The sequence below is a fragment of the Felis catus genome, chromosome C1, assembly GCF_018350175.1.
Source record: "Felis catus isolate Fca126 chromosome C1, F.catus_Fca126_mat1.0, whole genome shotgun sequence".
Classification (NCBI taxonomy): domain Eukaryota; kingdom Metazoa; phylum Chordata; class Mammalia; order Carnivora; family Felidae; genus Felis; species Felis catus.
The window spans coordinates 49,077,112-49,097,855 of record NC_058375.1 but is presented as its reverse complement, the minus strand read 5'-3'; the positions used below and the strand labels follow the sequence as shown (position 1 = coordinate 49,097,855).

Here is a 20,744-nt window from a genome sequence, read left to right as displayed (position 1 = left end):
GGAATTAAAAAAAAATTTTAACATTTATTCATTTTTGAAGGACAGAGAGAGAGAGCACAAGTTGGGGAGGGGCAGAGAGAGAGGCAGACACAGAATCCGAAGCAGGCTCCAGGCTCCGAGCTGTCAGCACAGAGCAGGACGCGAGGCTCAAACTCAGGAACCTGTGAGGCCACGACCCGAGGCAAGGTCGGACGCTCAACTGACTGTGCCACCCAGGTGCCCCTGTCTGGAGGGATCTTTAAGGGCAAAACTAGCACCATGTGGCAGGAGGTAGACACCATTTCTATCTAGAAGAGGATTGTCTGATATTTAAGGCTTTGTGAAATGAAATGTTCTCTTCTGTGTAGGCATTAATCTCCTGCCACTCAAGAGAGTAGACCTCCTTTCTGCCAAGCATAAGGTAGAGGACTGGACTTCCTTCAACCTTAAATGTTCTGTGACTCCGCAGAACAATCAGCCAGCTCACTCCCCTAATGTTATATACTGAATGGCAAAAATCCAGACATATGCCGACTTTCCAGCCACTTAATGGTAATGTGTGCTATGGATTCACTTGGCTAATTCCATTCCATTTATAGAAAGTCACCGCTTCACTGTGAGCTTCTGCAGGTGCCCCCCCCCCCTTGTGTGCAGGGCCAAGCCCTTCACGTTTGTTCTTGACTCTGTTCCCGCCCATATTCTCTAGAGTTAGATCTGAAGCCTCTTCCTCTCTAACTTCTTGCTTCCTGGAAAAACAAAAGGAGTCAAACCTCCCCTAAAAACAGGCGGTGAGCCCCTCTCGTGGGCTCCCCTATCTAACACTTCATTTTTCATTTTGTGTCTCAGTGCAGTCTTGCTGTCTCCCATTACTCACCTCCCGCTTAATTCTCAGTCTACCTAACACATGACTGAAACAACTCCAGGAGACACTTCTCAGACCTTGCACACCGCCAAATCCGATAGACGTCTTTCAGACCTCCGCATACTACGCTTCTCTTATGCTCATCTGTCTGGGCTTTCTCTGCCCACCACTATCACACGTGTAGACATACTGTGGCAACAGGGAAAAGTGCCCTAAACACAGCAACAGATTAGCAATACTGCGAAGATAAGACATTTTGAGGACGTATAAAAGAAACGATCAGAGTGATTCACTTTGGCTCTCTGTGGCCTAAGGATAATGTTGGTGGTGAGGCCTAACAGCATTCTGCAAGGCCTTACATGCCAGGCTAAGGGACTGAGAATGGTTTATATCTGCAACAAGAAGCCAGTTCATGTTTCTTAGTAGAAAACAGTCATGACCTTTAATTATGATACACTGGATTGAAGACTTGGGGTGAGAAAATCGTTAAGGGGTATGTATTTATTTTCTGAATCCTTCTCTCTGCTTGCTACCTAGTAATCTGTGTTGTTTCACCTGAGATTGTATTCAACGTGCATACCTGCTTGACTTCAGAAGAGAGACTAATAATATCATCACTATCCTGATGAGTTTCCCAAAGTATGGGCATGGGACACTGATGGTCCTAGATGGTGTGGGGTGGGCTAGAGAAAGCATACATAGCTTTGCACCACATAAAGAGAATTTCTCTCTCTTTTTTTTTAATGTTCACTTTTTTCTGAGAGAGAGTGCGTGCAAGCAGGGGAGAGGTGGCGGGGGAAGGGGGTTGGAGAGGATCCCAAAGAGGCTGTACACTAACAGCAGAGAGCCCAATGCAGGGTCTAATCCATGAACCATGAGATCATGACCTGAGCCAATTCGGACACCCAACCATCTGAGCCGCCCAGGCACCTCCGTAACAAGAATTTCAATTCTTTCGATCTGTTTGATTCCATCAAAGAGAAAAACATAATTTTGGTTCTCCATGTCTTTGGCACTGCTCTAACACTTAGCTAATCTTCCACTTTCATGAGGAAAGTATTCCTTGGACACAGAGCCTCCCAGACACAAGACTCTACAGCAGGAATTCAATAACCCTATTGCGTTTTCATTTATTTACTTTTGTTATTACCATCTATTTGTGGCAAGTGAAATTGCTTTCCATTTATGATGGCACCATACATCTTCCTTTTAAAATGCACTCGTGTAAGTAAAATTTGGGAAGGAGAGGAACTGATTTGCAGAAAAATGTACAAGTGCACGCAGATATGGTGAAACACGAAAGGGAACACTAGTTAAGAGAATTCGGAAAACCATAATTTGGTAGAAAATGTGGAACTTGGCATCAGACAAAACTGGCTTCATATCCAGGGCCTGCTGAATAATGTAAAGCAGTTTCCTTAAACTGTTTCGGTCTTCACGTCTTCATTTGGAAAAATGAAGAAAATAAGACTTACTTAATAGGTCTGTAGAGAGGAATTAAAAGAGGAAATATTTAAAAAGCACAGAGCACAACACAGTGCCAAGCACAAAGTAGACACAGGGTTCATTTCGGCCCCCCCATTCCTGTTCCTCCCCACCCCACCACCTGCTGACTGCTCAGCTTGGCCCCTGCCCCTGTTCCTAGGGTCCCCCTTTCACAGTGTAACCTGTGGGCAGGCTCTCACGTCTGACAGCCTCTGAGTGAGTTCTCTTCTTGCCAGTTCCTCCACTGACAAGCTGGCAAGGGGCCTGCCCTCGAGCTTCCAGGAGGATGAATTGACTGATTGCAGGAGCTCCCAGGCAAGACCTCCTCACAGACACCCCCTTTCCTCCTATGTCAAGGAGTAGAGTCATTTCGTTTGTTGCTCCTCCTCTCCCCTTCTATGTGCAAAGCAGCTAACAACATGCTCTTTCATTGGATTTTCCATGGAGTAGTTCAGGAGCCCAAACCAGTGCAGTCAAAACAGGGAGAACCAGCTGTGCTCTGGCTTCTTTCAGGAGTCTTCAGATACAAAGTCAAATCCTACTGTACCTCTTACAAGCTTGGGAAAGATGATTTCCTTGTCGGAATCACAATGTTCTTACCTGCAAAATGGAATCGTTAAGGCCTTCTCCTTAGGGTCACTGTGAAAACATAAAGGCTTCTCCCACGGTGCCCGGCACCTGATACGAAGGCTGCCTTGCAGTACTGGTCCTCTCTGAGCATGGCTTCATTCACAGGTAGAACCACCTGTTCGGAGCTGAAAATAATTTGGAGATTATTCCATTTCTCTGTCATCAGAAGCAAGAAACTTCTCCAGTATTAAAACTTCCCACTCTCTGGCTGGAGACTCCCTACCTTGAAAGGTAGTGAGTTTTATCGTTTGTTACTAATTTGATTCAAATACTGAGTCTAAATTTGTCTTCATTGTTTATCTGTTGTTCTTTCTGGAGCAAGCCTACGTAAGCGGAAGATTCAATGATTTATTTGTTGTTATTATTCTGTTTTCCGATTGCTTCCCATCTGTTATTTCCCCAACCTCTCCTGTTCCTGTGAAGGATTTTCCCACCGCCTTTGGCTTCTCAGTAAAAGATAGTTGTCGTTTTGGTTTTTTATTTCCCCTTAACCTACTGTTAATCCCATGAGCCTCATTATGGTCATCGTGAAATAGAAAAGACCTCAAGATATTCAGACAAAAATCTTGCATTATTCTGGGATTTCTGTCCAGAAAAAAAAGGGGGGACGGTTAATAAGCTAGCATCTAAAAGGGAAGACATCACAAGTTGTCTTCAAAACCTAGACTCATAGAAATGTTGAGGGAGGAGGGTGGCCACATGGTGGTTGGGGCAAACCATTGCACAGAAGAACAAATTCAGAATGGTATGCCTGGCAGCACGCAAGAAGGTCATAATCACACAAGGTAAGATTTGAAAGAGTCCCTGAAGCCTGCTAGCTTTTTCCTTCCACTATTACTGGTGAGGAAGTTGGAAGCTGCCGTGGAGAAGTGATAAGTAACAGCCTCACAAGGGCCGAGTAAGGTCCCAGTTCTCAGACACCTTATCCAGTGTTCTTTCCCCTATACCACATTGTCTCCGGCCCACCCACCACCACACTCCCTCTTGATGAGTGTCCCCATCCTCCAAGTCTCATCTGACCATGTGTGGTGGCGCTAGCTTAGCCTCTTACAGAGTCTGCACAGGATTAGACTTCAAACAAGCCTTTAATCTGTAGCAACAAAATGTACAAGAATCTAGACTATGGGAAGGAGAATCAAGAGAGTCTAGTACAAATCTTCATTTACAAAGGGAAAAAGAGAGAAGGAAAAAGAGAAGACCAGACCCAACCTGAATTTATTTTCCAAAGGTTACACATCTTGTTACTGGCAGAGCTGGGATGCAAGTAATAACAACTGATTTTACTGAATGGTTATTATGTGTCAGATACAATGTGTTATGATATATACACCCATTGCCTGTTTATTCCTTTCAACAACTCTGAGGTATGCACAGTTTTGCCTGCATTTTCCAGATGAGGAAACCAAAGCATGGAGCACTTAAATGTTTCATGAGAGACCATATATACATTTAGTTATATGCAAGACATTGGGGATAGAAAAGTGACTAAGTTCTCTCCCTGTCATCCACAGGGAGTACACAGTCTGGTCATAAAGACACCCACATAAATAAGTGAGTCTTAGTCACTGTGATGAGTGTGACAATAAGAAATATGGAAGGGCAGTTCAGGAAACAAAGTAACAAATTTCCATCCGGTCTACATTACATACGAATCTGAATTCCATTACTTTTTCTTAACATTATCATAAAGGCATTTGCCATGTTATGAAAAGCTTTTTTGTAAGATCCTCATAGCGTTCTATGAAATAGATGAACTGCCATCTACTTAAACAAAACTGTTTTAAAATATTCACTATTATAAATACTTGGTCAGTAAAAATCTTTGAATATTCAACACTTTTTTCTTTTGACCATAAAATACAATTAGCGACTCAACATGGTCTAATTTCTTTCCCCAAAGCCCCTTTCCTCATTTTATATACAAACAAGCCAAAGTCCAAAATCATTAAGCTGTGTGACCATGTTAATGTTAAGTAATAAGCAGTTGATGTGAGCCTGGAATACAGATCACACAGTTTCCAAAGTAATGCCTAACGGCTGTAGGAAGAAACTATTCCTCTAAGTCATGGTTTCTCAGTCTTCATACTATTGATATTTGGACAAGGTAATTCTGTCTTGTGTGAGAGTGTCCTGTGACTGTCAGGGTTTAGCAGCATCCTTTGCCTCTATTCAACAGCACCCCACACCCATACGAGTTCTGACAACCACAAGTACCTCCAGATATTGCCACTGCCCCCTGGGTCAGGGGTGGCAATACGTGCCACTGGTTGCGAACCACTGCTCTGCAAGGTTATCTGCTGCTTGAATTCTGAAAACAGATCCTCATTGACAGCATTGCCAGTAAGAAGTCATCCTTTTCTTTTTTTTTTTTTAATTTTTTTTTTCAACGTTTATTTATTTTTGGGACAGAGAGAGACAGAGCATGAGCGGGGGAGGCGCAGAGAGAGAGGGAGACACAGAATCGGAAACAGGCTCCAGGCTCTGAGCCATCAGCCCAGAGCCCGACACAGGGCTTGAACTCCCGGACCGCGAGATCATGACCTGGCTGAAGTCGGACGCTTAACCGACTGCGCCACCCAGGTGCCCCAGAAGTCATCCTTTTCAATACTGAATGTACAGTTCACAGCCATATGTGGACAAATAAATCAAGTGTAACTTACATACTAAACTTCAACAAATTCAGGATAAAATACATAGAAGAGTTTCAAGTAGGTTATCCCAAAGAACAAGAGGAAATATATTATTTTGAAAGGCTTGTAGGATTCCTGCTGGTGTCCAAGAGAATATATGATCTGCACGGACAATAAAATGAAGGAAAGGAACATAGAAACAGACATCAACTCCACGGCTATCACGGCCTTCCAAGCTGCTAATCTCCTAAGATTTCTCTGAAAAGACAAACCATATGGAGAGCTTGTTACCTGGCACTAGTGTTTATGAGTCCTTGGATAGTGATACAGGGCCTTGGGAAGACTCTGGCCGTCAGTGGGGGAAGAGTATAAAGCTGGAGGAATCACTTTCAGCTAATGCATAGGTGTCTGGTTTCTTACAACACAGAATTAAGGGAGTCATAATCTTGTAATGGGTCCACATATGTGGCCACTGACTGCATCCTTTGAAACTCTGATTTCAAGAGACCATGGGTACAGGGTGCTAGCTACTATTAAGCAACCCAAATGTACCATTCCATTGCACACACTCTCCTGGCAGCTGCAAGGTATCTAGAAATTGTCCCAGGAGACCACCGCGACCTGCTTCTGGAGACTTTCCCCTGAAAAGCAGCTTCGTGGTATTGTTCTCTTTCTGACCAGGCCTAACTGCCAGCACAAAATCCACTGTTCCGGCTTTGAGGCCTATGAATAGTTCTGAGATATTTTAAGTGGTAGGATATTGACCTGAGTTGAGTCCTGGTTACCTGGGGAAACAACAACTTGGGGTTTTTCCCTGCCCTTGACCTAATGGATACAAGTGGGCTAAACTAGCCTTTGTTATGTTGGGAGGCTGGAGAGAGGAGCCTGTCCAGGCTGGAGGACCATCGCCAGGGCAGGCCAACTTCCCAGATTCACACGTTCTGGGAGGGCAGGGCTTCTTCCAGGGGCAAAAAAAAAAAAGAGTCTTTGAAGTGGAAAGGAAATGAGGGTCAGTGAACTCCCCAGGATGGGTCTTTTGGAGGTAGATGTAATCTTAACCATGTAAGCAAGGCTAAGACTTCAAATGAGTTGGCAAAGCTCATGCCCTTTGAAGCCTGGAAGCTTGCTTTTGGCCCTAGGCCAGGATGCACTTTGGGCAGTTCTTCGGAAATAAGAAAGCCTCTGGGGCTCTTCCTATACTGCTTACCTGGGTCTGCAGATTCTTGCTACTGGGTGGGGAGAGCACTATCTGCTGGAGGCTTCTGGTGTCAGGCTCACTGGAAAAGGCTGCTGAGGTAGAGTGGGAGCTGCCTCTATCCCTAGTGGGAGCTGCCTCTATCCCTAGCCTTCTCCCATGGGAGGGTTTTTGCTGAGCTGATGCCTTCACCAAAGCTTGAAAAGAGTGGAAAAATTGACTAGTGTCCCAGGAGTCTTCCAAAGGTGACAGGGATTCAGTTACCAGCCACAATAGAGGAAGGCTCTGAGTTTACTCAGTCTGGCCTCATTCTCCCACTCCCGCTGTTCATCCAGGTATCCAGGCTGGCCAAGCTGTTGGGTCAAGTCTCCAAAGATCTTATGCATTTCAGGCTATTATACCACCTGTACTTAAATCAAGGACTCAAAGCTGAGCTAGAATTAATGTAGTGAACTATTGTAGAACTGCTATCTTATACAGGAGCTGCTTGTTCTTGGCTTTAGAATCATCCCATGCAGGCCAAAGCTTTGCTTAAGCCTGGTGGAGTTTCGCCGGCAGTGGCCCCAACTTCTCCTTTTCCTTGTATTTTTCCACCCTGGCCTACAATCTCCTACAATCTTACCAGGACTGCTCTGCCATTTCACCGGCATGTAAGGTTAAGGAAGACACTGCCAAACTTTTTAAAGGGCTCAACCACAGTCTTCTGGATCTGGTTCACCTTTTTCTGGTTGAGGGCATCCATCCATTTGTGGCCATGTCCAGTGCTGTCACCAAGTTCAGAAAGCCCTGGTCTTGCTCACAAAGAGGGATGGAGAATAAGCCCGAGGGTATCTCTTTCTTCTTCATGTTCTTCTGCAGCCTCTTGCTCTGCTCTTCCAGATGCTAGAGTTTCCCATACTTCCTCTCAAAGTTTCTCTCCACTGTTGTGGAGAGAACAACACTGTTGTTGTTTCCTGGGCTGCCCAGGAAGTTGTTTCACTTAGAGTTAAAAATTATGCCACGGATTAATTCAACACAAATATATGTAGAGGATATTACACATGTAAAAATATCTTGCAGAGGGTTGTATCCATGCAGAAACAAGAAGCTAGGAGCAAGGAAGCATTCTCCCCTACAGGTTTCAGAGGGAATATGGCCCTACAAACACTGGATTTCAAATTTTGTGCCTTCAAAACTGTAACACAATAAATGTTTATTGTTTTAAGTCATCTAATTTGTGGCACTCTGTTACGGAAGCCATAGGAAACTAATGTATATCCGCTACACAAACAACTGCCCAGCAAATTAGAGCATTTCAACTCATTTGTGTTGTTCTAAATTAAACTCCTCTGTGAAGAATGCTCTTCACGATTGCTGGAGGTGCTCAAACACAGGAAGACCATTCGGTGGTGATGTTGTTGAGAAATTTAAGTTATTTCTAAGATTCCCACCTAAACCAGATCTTCTGACCTTCAGTAAGATGTGAAGACCTTGGAGGGGATGCATTCTGGGTTTATATTACAATGTTTGGAGGTGGCTCTGACTCATGTTACTAGTTCAGTCAGAGTTTTACAAATTTGCCCCATCTTGGGGAGCCTGGGTGGCTTAGTCGGTTGAGCGTCCTACGTTGGCTCAGGTCATAATCTCGCGGTTCGTGAGTTTGAGCCCCGCGTCGGGCTCTGTGCTAACAGCTCGGAGCCTGCAGCCTCCTTCAGATTCTGTGTCTCCCTCTCTTTCTGCCCCTCCCGTGCTCATGCTCTGTCTCTCTCTCTGTCAAAAATAAATAAACATTTAAAAAATTTTTAACAAATTTGCCCCATCTGATGAGCTCTGGCCATCAATTAGGAAAAGATTTTTTAAGTGCTGCTAAGATCTTTTTCAATGATATATCCACTTTTAAACAATATTCACCTTCCATGGGCATTGTGGATTTAATTGCTTTGTCTGTTTTTTGCCATTTTTTAGCCCTAGAGGGAAAATGTGTGTTTCAGATATAAAATAACCCTCTTGAACCAAGAAAGCAAGAGGAGACTCACCCAGGCACTCCAACAGAGTCCCAAACTCTTCACCTCCTCTTGGATGACATTAGAGGACAACGGCTGTGGAAACTGCCAACATTATAATGAAACAAACTGCACCAATTTCAAATTTCTCCCCCTGGGTACGTTTCTTGTTGGAAATGAAGCCCCCTGCCTTTTTATTGTTAAAGAAGTCTCTTTTCCTTTCTCCCGATTATCCCCCAGTATTGAATATTGATTTATCATTTTCATAAAATTGCAAATGGGGGCCTGTTGCCTGAGACCAGGCATAAATTATGAAAATGTGTTCAGCTCCCCTGGAGGGACTGACTTCTTATGGGGAGAGTTTCCCAGAGCTAAACTTAAGTGCTTTGCATGGGTTTGCCAGGTTTGATGTTTCTGACCCTCTGATAAGGAAGGGATTAACATTTGCTAATAACCTAGTAGGGACCAAATTCTTCGCATGTTACTTAATTTAATGCTATTAACACAATGGTGCATAATCACCCTCTGCTTTGACAGAAGACAAAACAGCAGTCCAGGGTGGTTTAAAGACTTCTACGGAAGGGACATAGCCAGGTTCAAACCTAACTTTGTCTGCTTCCTGAAATTTAACGCCTTCCCATGTACTACATTGTCTTTCATTCTAAAGTGGAATAGTAGTATCTCAGTAGGGGTGGATAGGGTAGTTTTCATTAACATCAATGTAAGCCTTAGGCTCTTCAAGTTCTGATAGATTTGCTCCAAGGAGCCATTAAGAAAGGCCACTGATCCAAGGGTTATAAATTAACACTTTCTTCATACAGAGCTATAAGCAGCTATTTAAAACCTGGATAATATCGTCCTTAAAATAAGTATCAGTTTTCTGGGTATTTATGCTCTGTCACTCTTGGTTTTTCCATCCTTGACTCCATTAATAGAATTTTTCTTAATTCCTTTTCTCTTTTTATGGCTTTGCAAGGGGCTAATTTGCAGGCAAAATTGCTAATTTTACAGTTGCTTTCTGCTTTGTCAGCATGAGGCTGACTCTCAGAGTTATTAATAGAAGAACAGGATTCCCTTTTCATCCTTTTGCTCTTGACTGTTGTAGGAGGTGGGACAAAATCCATTATTGAATAACATTTGTTCTTCTTGAAAGGTCATCATTCCGGCCTTTCAGTTTCCACTCAACTATAGCAGTATCAGCAGCAACAGCAGCCACTTTCTCTTCCTGAAAGGCTTCTGGAATTCTTCCAGGTTATACAGTTGATGTAAAACTGTCTTTGAGATCCACCTTGGGAATGGGGTCCAGCTGGGAAATTTTCTCTGTATTTCTGCGCATTTTCTAAGGAGTAATTTCTAGCTGTAAGTATTCATAAGTGTCCCAGTCACCTACACTCCTGGAATTGATACTGAATTTGGGATACTCACTTAGGAATTGCATTTGGCCACTATAGCAGAGGATAGAAATAACGGTGTCTAAAACAAGATGGAAATTGATGTTTTGCATAAAATATATCTTAAAGTAGACACTCAGGATTGGTACAGTAAACTCACACTGTCATCAGGGACCCAGGGTCCTTCTGCTGTCCAGCTTTATTGTCACTATCATGTGGTTTCCATCTTCAAGGTTGACCTATGGTCTCAGCCACTGCTCCCAGGACTGTGAATACATGATTCTAAGAAGGTCAGAACATATGAGCAAAGAGTAAAAAGGGACAGATTGAGCTGTCTATCTGTTTCTGATGGAACTTTCCAGCAGTCCTCCTAACAATTTCTGTTTGTGTCCTCAAGCTGCAAAGGAGGCTGGGAACCACAGTGTTCTGTCTGGGTGCTTGCTGCCTCTAATAAAACCCAGGTTCTCTTACTACAGAGAAAGGGGAAGACAATATTAGAGAGGCCAGCTGTCTGCTGCATAGGACCAAGAGAATGACTACATAAATTAAGCCAATGTGACTTTATTAAGCACCTATTTTGTTTACAAATGAATAGAAAGTTTTGATTCATTTCTTTAAGGAACCAGAGCTTACCTACCTTTTGCTCATGCCTTCTTCTGAGCCTAGAGTGCTAAGGCTCACCTAAAAACGTGCTCACCTAAAACACGTATTAATTATTCATTTCCTGCTCACCTAAAAACGTGCATTAATTATTCAAAGTTGTTCTCAAATATCACTGCTGTCCCTGAAAGACTGTTCCCAGGAAGAATTCATTGACTACTCAGCTCTGTCCCTATACACTTTATCCTTACTTCTATTATGCCACTTACTTCCTCAGAGGTGGAGGCGGTATACTGAAGTGAAGAGAGGCAGGTACCACACCCCCCACATCTGCCACCTACTAGCATCGGGCCACATACTTTTGCCCTTTGAGTTTTCTGTCTTCAGAATAGAGATCTAGAGATCGCTCAATTCCACCTCTAGGGCTCTTGCAAAGATTAAATGAGATAATGTGTGCAAAGCACAGCTTCAGGCAATACTTACTTTAGTTTATCTCAGCATGCTGTTTTACGTGCCTTTTATGAGTTCCAGAAAAAAGAAATAAACTTCTAAGCCGCTATTATTTTGTGGGGTTTCTTTTTAGAACAATGAACAGAAATTTAATATTCTAATTAGTAAAGTTTGTGGAGATCTATTATTTAAATACCTTTCCTTAAAAGCCTATTTAAAGATACACCCCATGGGGCACCTGGGTGGCTCAGTCAGTTAAGCGTCTGACTCAGGTCATAATCTCCCCGCTCGTGGGTTCGAGCCCTATGTTGGGCTCTGTGCTGACAGCTCAGAGCCTGGAGCCTGCTTCAGATGCTGTGTCTCCCTCTCTCTCTGCCCCTCTCCTGCCCATACTCTGTCTCGTTCTCTCAAAAATAAATAAACATTAAAATTTTTTTAAAATAAATAAGTAAATAAATAGAGATATACCTCATGCAAAGGAGAAAGATATCAAAATTCAGTGGTCAAAAGTGGGGAAGTTTAATATGAAAAGACACAATGAACACTAACCCATGCAGCCGAGAATTGAGCCTAAATAATGATAGTTAGAAAACCATCTCTTGGAAATCAAAAATACATAAATGTGAAAAGAACAATAGATTAAGTATAATAGAAAGGCATAAAATGTCCAGATCATACAAATAGAAACAAAAAAATAGAGCAAAAGAGCATTAATTGATGAAGGTAAAACCATGTGATTTGTCTTCATTTTTCACCAGCAAGTTAATAGAATTATGTTAGAATAGATAGGATTTCATAATATAGCACATATTATGAAATATAAATGTCAGTTACTTAAAGTTATAAATATAATTCTGAATGGACCTAAAAGCCGACTGTATACCTTTCAAATTTCTAAATGAGAAGAACAATGACAAAATTCTCTACCTATGAATAAAGGTAAAAATTTTTAATTTTTTTTAGTTTATTTATTTATTTTGAAAGAGACAGAGACAGTGTGAGTCGGGGAGGGGCAGGAAGAGAGGGAGGGAGAGAAACCCAAGCAGGCTCTGTGCTGTCAGCACAGAGCCCAACACAGGGCCCGAACTCACAAAACCATGAGATCATGACCTGAACAGAAACCAAGAGTGAGATGCTCAACTGACTGAGCCACCCAGGCACGTCAAGATGAAATTTTTAATGGAAGGAAAAAGGACATATTCTTTTAAAAATACCAGATGTAAATGGAAAAGACAGATGTAAAACTGTAAGAATTTTGTTAAAGCAATATTTGGTAATTACAATAGAATAAATAAATTTTAGTTTAAATGTTTACATTAAATCAAAATAAAAAGTGACACGTCTAAAACAAAACATCTTCCAAAAAACTGATGAAAAGGAAGGGCATATGAAAAGCTTGACTAATAAAAAATAAGAATACATTATTATTATTATCAGAAAGACTTGGAATCAGGGTAAAATTGATTAAGCGTCCTAGATAAGGAGGTTTACTAAAAACACAATATCATATGAGACAATAACTAGTGACTTTTAAAGTACTCAAATAAGTTGAACCAAAGTATATAGAGCAAAACTCATGAAAATGGAGGCTAAATAGCTCAGAATTTCAGGCCACAGAGCACTCAAATAATACAAAAGTACTTTCAAATAATAGGTAGATATAAGCAAGCTAGAGAAATAAATACGTAAATAAATAAAAATAGAGCTGAATCAAATTTTATCATCTGTAAATATAAAATACACGTTCTTTTTATGGACCCATGGAATAGCTTTAGTAATGATCACATATTAGAAAAATTTTAAAACCTCCATAAAACTCAGAAAATAAGACTATCACACACTATACTTTCTGGCAAAAGTGTGATAATACTAAAAGCTAATAAAGCAGACATAAAAAAATTCACGGTCTCTTTAATTTGGATGTCAAAAGGAAGGATATCTAGAAAATACCTAGAAATATCTGGAAAATTACAAAATTAAAACACTAATATCGTAATGCATGTAACTTTGCCAAAAATGGACTATAAGAAAAATTCACAGAATCTAAGTAAATTAGAATATATTAATTATATATTTAATTAAGACTTAGAAAATAGATTAAACAATCTAATTGCTGACTAAATCCCAGAAGAGTTCCTTTGAAGAAATAAATGAAATAAATCAACCATTATTATTTTGAAGAAAAATAAGTGGGAGAAAACAAAACATGAAATAAGGGATGAACTAGAGACAAAGGTCTTGAAGTTACAGGGGAAATTAATGCAAATGATATTTGTGCAATCTATTGTAAAAAGTTTTTAGGTTCTGGATGAAAGTGACTATTTTCTAGGGAAATACATGGCTTTAGAAGTAGATTCAAGGAAAAAAATTCTAGATTTTTTTTTCTGTAAATATGGTCCACTGAAAATCCTGTCTACTCTCTTTCTGTAAAATACCTAGAAATAATGATAAAATACAAGGGAGGAGGGCATTTTTGAATGCAGAACTCAGCTTACAAGACCATAAGTAAAATTCTTAATTATGAAATATAAAATAAGAGCATGGACTCAGACAGGTAAGCAAACACTTTAAATGGTAACTGCCCTTTGTATATTTATAGATTCAAATATGTATTGCAAACTTCTCATTGTCCAGAATGAGATTAGGAGATCTAAGGCCAGTACAAGGTAAAAAATAGAAATGGAGACCCCTCAAAGAGCTGAGATTCCCAAATCATTAACAAAAGTGTAAACTAAAAAAACGGGGGGGAAGGAAAAATGCGCTGCATGGAAAGTTTACTCTTTTAGCATTGGATGGGAATGAAAGGAGAGAAAGTATTTCCCCTGTGAATTGATGCCTGTATCAACAGTATCATCTTTCCTAAAACCACAACCTAAACATTTAATTTAAAGGTCTTCTTTTTTAACAAATATTATTAATATCTATTTTTGAGAGAGAGAGAGAGAGACAGAGACAGAGTATGAGCATGAGGGGAGGGGCAGAGAGAGGGAGACACAGAATCCAAAGTAGGCTCCAGGCTCTGAGCTGTCAGCACAGAGCCCAATAGAGGGCTTGGACTCATGAACCACAAGACCATGACCTGAGCCGAAGCTGGACGCTTAACTGACTGAGCCACCTAGGTGCCCTTAATTTAAAGGTCTTCTGGGTCAAGAGCACTTTCCAGCACTTAAAATAAGCAAACACAATTCATTCTTGAAAAATATACCCTTAATCTAGGTCCAACGGAAGCCCCATAATAAATTTCATAGTAAAATAATTTCAAATATAATTTCACAGTAAAAATGCGCAAAGCATATGTAGCACAAAGCATACAAATGTAGCACAGAGCAAAACCTCCATGAGTGACAACAGAAAATGTCCACAGCAAAAATAAACTCCTAAAGACCATATACATAAGTATATGTTCAATATGTTTGAAGAAATAAAAGAGGAATTTCAAATAAAGGCCACACAATTATTAAAACAAACCCAGAGACTTGAAAAAGAATCAAAAGGAAATTCTAAATGTTGAATGTATAATAATTGAAGTCAACAACTTAAACAATACATTAGGTATCAGACAAGATAGCTAAAGAGTGAATGAATTGAAAAAACATCTAATGAAAGACCCACAATGTAATACAAACTAAGATAGGGACAATGTAAGAGTTCATGAGACTTAAGCAAAAAAAAAATGGAGAGGTCTAATATGTATCTAATTATAGTTCTGTTGAAAGTTGAGTTTAAAAAAATAGAAAAGAGAGGACACCTGGGTGCCTCACTTCATTGAACATCTGACTATTGATTTCAGCGCAGGTCATGATTCCAATATCACGGAACGAGCCCCACATCAGGCTCTGCGCTGAGTGTGGAGCCTGCTTAAAATTCTCAGCCTCTCTCACTCTTCTTCTCTCCTCCACTCTCTCTCTCTTTCTAAAATTAAAAAAAAATTTTTTTTGGTGGAGAAGAAAGGATATTTGAAGAAACAATCACTAAGAATTTCTCAACCTTGATGACAACAGTCTAATGAATCCCAAGCTGGATAAATAAAACAAATCTACACTTGGCCATATCAGATCAATACCAAACAATATCCAAGAAAAGACCAATTTTAAGAACAAATAAAGAGAAGAGTTAACTCACCAACAAGGGAACAATAATTAAACTAATAATTAACTTCTCAAAAACCATAATAGCAACTTAGAGAGAAAGAAAATATATACATAGAATGCTATTAGAAAATAGCTGGAATCTTAGAGTTGTATATACAGTGAAAATATTTTTCAAAATTACAGGGAAAAAATAGGTTTTTAGGTAAACAAAATTGAGAAAGTTTACCACCAATAAACCTTCAATAAAGAGAACTACAAAAGATGTATTCCAGGAAAATATTACCAGCCCCACAAGAAAAGCTGGAGAAACAAGAAGGAATATTGAACAAATAATAAGGTTAACATGTGGAAATAGAAACAAACATTGACTCTATAAAAAAGTAAATAATAATTTTCAACTTGTAGGTTTAAAATAAAACTATTTGAAGCTAAAATATTGTAAAAGACACCATATAAGCCAGTTGGTAAACCATTAGAATTAGAGTATTTTAAGATATTTATATTATTCAAAGGAAGGGGAAAGATGTTAATCATAATTTAGACTTTAAGTGTAAATACTTAAATTTCAAGGTTGACCAGAAAAAAATAAAAGAAATAGTATATCACTTTAAAATCAGTAAAAGGAGAAAAATGGTATGAGATTTTTAAAAATTTCATCCTAAAGAAGATAAGGAAGAAAGGCAAAGACACAGAAGAAGTAAAATTAATAAAAAGCACCAAAAAAGGTGCTAAAAATAAATCCAAATGCAACAATAATTACAACAAATATGACTAGATTAAAATTCTAAATAAAATTCTTTAGTTTGGACTTTTTTTGATACTAACACTTGTTATTTGTAAGTAATATATGTAAAGCCATCAAGACACCAAAATATTAAAATGAAATGGAAGAAATGTGACTTCTCAGACATATGCTATCCAAAAGAAATTTATGTCAGCCATGCCAAAATTAAATAAAATTGATGTGAAAGAGAAAAGCATTTTTTAAAAGGGAAAAGATTATCATGTAATAGTGAAAGTTTTCATTCTCCTAGAATTTTAATGATTTTAAATCTGTATGCACTTCAAAAAGTGACCTCAAAAATACATAAGGCAAAAACAAAGTGAAACTTGAGGTAAAAATGGATAAACTGAAGACTCATTAGAATATTTAAAATAATTATCTGTCTAAAATTAAGCACAACAATCACTAAAGATATGGAAAATTTGAACAACACAACTAACAAGTTTGGTCTAATGAACATATATGTAAACAGTCTTGCATCAGTGTTGGAGAACACATATCCTGTTTAAGCACACTTAGACCCTTTATGAAAAATTATGTCCTATACCCTGAAGTAAGTCTCAACCAATTTCAAGGATGTGTCACCATACAGACCATATTCTCTGACCACAATATAACTAATGCAATGGAAAGTTACTTGCAAAAAGATACTTTAAAACAATACACCACTGAAAATTTTTAAATTTACTTTTTTTAAATATTCAAGTATTACTGACATCCAGTGTTGTATTAGTTTCAGGTGTACAACATATCGATTCAACAATTCTATACATTACTAAATGCTGACCATGGTAAGTATCATCATCATCTGTTACTAACCTCACTGAGATACAATTCTCTACTTACTGTCCAACGTTCTCACAGCAGAACTGGTTAGAGAAAAAAAAAACAAAACCCTACTGATTGCTCTCATTTGAAATTCAGAATAGTTAAACTCACACAGAACTTCAACTTTAAGGTTGCTTGATAATTATGCTAATTTCACTCACTCTCCTACTCTGTTACATGACTATTCCAGCTATATTCTCTCTCCTCAAACTGCTACACCTACTCCCATTCTTGCTCTCAGCTTAAGACCTTGCTTACTATTTCCCTCAGAAGAAAGAAGTAATCAGAAGAGAACTTTGACAAGCTCACATCACAAAATAAATTTACCTGTTTCTTCCTGACCCTCTGTTTTAATGCCCAAACTCTTCACATACCCCTGTACAGATCTCAACTCTTCCACTCTCACATCCCATCCCATTTCCTGACACCTCCTCAAGAACATAGCTCCAGCAACTCCACTTTATTTCCTATATCATCAATTTTCATAATCACAAAGACATGCAAATTTTCCATTTATAAAGAGAACATGTTTTCATTCATGTACCACACTATTTCCTTCTGCTTTTTTACAGAAAAAAATCCTTATGGCAGCCATTAAAATGCCTCTGGCAACCTCCAACTACAGGGAGTGTAACTAAAAGCCCAGTTGCTGTGCTCTGAAATCCACCTCTACATTTGCACAAAGGCCATGTGTCCCATAGCTACCTCTAGTCAATGACTAAGTGCAGCATGACCCTAAAGCAGGTACACTTAGTCCACTGAAATGGGAATCCTCTGATGGCAGACCTTGGCTCAAGGACTCTGACAACCTGTAGAAATGTCTTTAAGATGCACAACATCTGATGTGTCCCCCCGACCTTCGACCCCTTTCTCTTTCTTGCAAGGTCAGGCTTGCATCACACTCAGGGGACTCTACCAGGTCTTTTAGCTCCCCCTCCATTTTCTCCAACACAGCTATGTTCACTCAATGAATCCTTGTACATATAATTCCATCTTGGAATGTGCTTCTCAGAGGACAGCATAACACACTCCTCTAAAGAGTCCACTTTCCTCACTCTCTAATTCATCTCCTCTCACTTTGTCTTGAGTCCAGTCCAATCCAAATTTTGAGCCATAGCTCCATTACACCTGTTCTTGTCAAAACATCGGTAATTCCAGATCGCTATTTTGAAAGATTAAACGATAAAGTGAAAGATTGAATCTTATCCACATCTTAATCTGCTCTACTAGCAACATTTAATATAGTTCCTCTCTCCCTCTTCCTTTACACAATGAGCTTATAGGACACACTAAACTGCATCTTGTTTATCCAATTCCTTCTCAATTTCTCCATTTGGTTGTTTTATTGTTATCTCAGATTTAACCTGTCCAAACCTGGGGGTTTGGGACACCTGGGTGGCTCAGTTGGTTAAGCATCTGGGTTCTTGGGTTTGAGCTTCACATCAGTCTCTGTACTGACAGCTCAGGACCTGCTGGAATTCACTTCCTGTCTCTGTCCCTCCCCCTGCTCACACACTCTTTTTCAAAATGTATAAGCAAACTTTAAAAAACTGGGGGTTTGATCCCCCCAAATATTCCTTCTACCTTTATCTTCTCTAATCCATAAATGAACAGTCCATCTTGAAAGAAGGACATTAATTACTACAATCTCATGGACACTGAGAGGATATTGAAGTGATACTATGAACAATTCTATGTCCACAACTTTGATAACCTCCATGAAATGCGCCAATAACTTGAAGGACACGATTTGCCAAAACATACACAGAAAGACGTACACAATATGAACAGACCTTTATCTATTAAGGCCATCAAAAAAGATTTGCTGAGAGGTGGTCCTTGTCTGCTCCATACTGGTGAATTGCCACTTCAAACATCTGCTTGCTTTCTTCCCTGAAGAACAGATTCTGATTATTGCTATGGTCCCTATTTAATTTCCTTTCCTTGAGTATTTTCTATGAGCTATTATGCTGTGCTGGTTGCTTTTGACATATACTTTTCACTTCTTTTAACCACCTTCCCATTTTACAGATGAAGGAATCGTAGTTCAGTGAAATTTAGTTGTTGCCCAATTTTCCAACAGCTAGCCAGGTGGATAAACTGGGATTTGAAAACCTTTAACGGACTCCAAAGCCTCTGCTTTCTCTACAGCTCCATGCTGATGCATTAAAAGGTAGAGCTGGGGGGCGCCTGGGTGGCGCAGTCGGTTAAGCGTCCGACTTCAGCCAGGTCACGATCTCGCGGTCTGTGAGTTCGAGCCCCGCGTCAGGCTCTGGGCTGATGGCTCAGAACCTGGAGCCTGTTTCTGGTTCTGTGTCTCCCTCTCTCTCTGCCCCTCCCCCGTTCATGCTCTGTCTCTCTCTGTCCCAAAAATAAATAAACGTTGGAAAAAAAAATTAAAAAAAAAAAAAGGTAGAGCTGGTACCCTGGAACATGTGTACCAATGAGATATCACTTTCCAGTCTCTAAAGGGTGATTATCCTCAACTGCTCCTGTTCTAGCTTCTTGGAAGAAGGTGTTGGGTCTTTGCCTCTACCACATCTATCATGAAGTCAACTTCAAAGCACTCAACCTGGGTGTTTGATCTCCTGCCGGCATGCTTTCTGACACACGCTGGAAAATGAAAGTAGGAAATGAGGAACAGTTTAGTCATCCTTGTTAAACATTTCTGGTGCCAGTCAGGAAAGACGTTGACCTTAAAATTAAGAATTAGAAGCACACATTCTGGAAAAATAAATCAGTCCAATAAGAACTGAACCAGTGAGACCCAGGAGAGACTTCTGAGTGCCCACAAAAGACATGAAGCATAAGCAGCTGCTAAATGTTCTCTCTCCTCTGGCTTTCCCTATTTATGGTACAACTCTAGCGTGGTACAATTTTACCCTGTACACATGTTTTTCATGAGAGAAGGCAGGGAGTGGGGATCATGCCACTTTTGTAGTTTCAAAGACTTGAAGTAAAAAAAAAAAAAATCCAGGTAAACCAGAGAGTTAAACAGGTGTTTCAGACACATCTGCCTTTGAGACCATCTATACTTTGATAAAATTTACATTTTAACCATTTTAAGGTAGACAGTTCAGGGGCCTTAGGTACATTCACAATCTTGTGCATCCATCACCGCCACCTAGTTCCAGAACTTCTTTATCCCAAGTGGAAAGCTTGTGTCTATTAGTACTCACTTCCTGCCTCCCCCAGCCCCTTGTAGCCACTAATTTCCTTTTTGTCTCCCTATATAGATTTGCCTGTTCTGAACATCTTATATAAGTGGAACCATGCAACATGTGGTCTTTCATGGTGGCTTCAGCTTTACTGAGCATCGTATTTTCAATATTCACCCACATTGCAGCACAGTAATGTTCCAGGTAACGTTCCATTTCGCGTTAATTTTCCAACAAAACGATGATGGACATTTGAGTTGTTTCTGTCTTTCAGCTGTCGTGAACAATGCTGTTTGGAGATTGTTTTAGATGTGTGCAAATCAAATTTTCAGGTCTTGAGGCAAGTTGTGAGAACCCTATACTTCTCCCAAGTGCCCCAAGGAGCCACCCCTTTGCACAGACTGCCAGTACCACTCCCACACTGCTTCACCAGCTTCAATGATATCTTCTCAGGGTCCTCTTCCTCCACCAGTGTACAAAGCGATTCCTCGCCCTGCCGGTCTCTATCTTGGGCACTTCTGTGTTTCCTTCCATCATCACAATTTGTAATGAGGTTCTTGATTTTTGTTTTTAAATGTCTCTCTCCTCTAATCCTTAAGGGATGTCAACTCCTCAAGAATAGGAAACCCTATCTGTTTGTTTACTGAGGAGTTGTTCTCAGCACTAATGTCACTGCCTG

The 20,744-nt window shown here is 39.9% G+C and overlaps 1 pseudogene; it reads right to left on the bottom strand.

The window, feature by feature from the left end:
* Positions 1-6,707: 6,707 nt before the first annotated feature.
* Positions 6,708-20,281, bottom strand: LOC101097995 (annotated as a pseudogene).
* Positions 20,282-20,744: the final 463 nt, after the last annotated feature.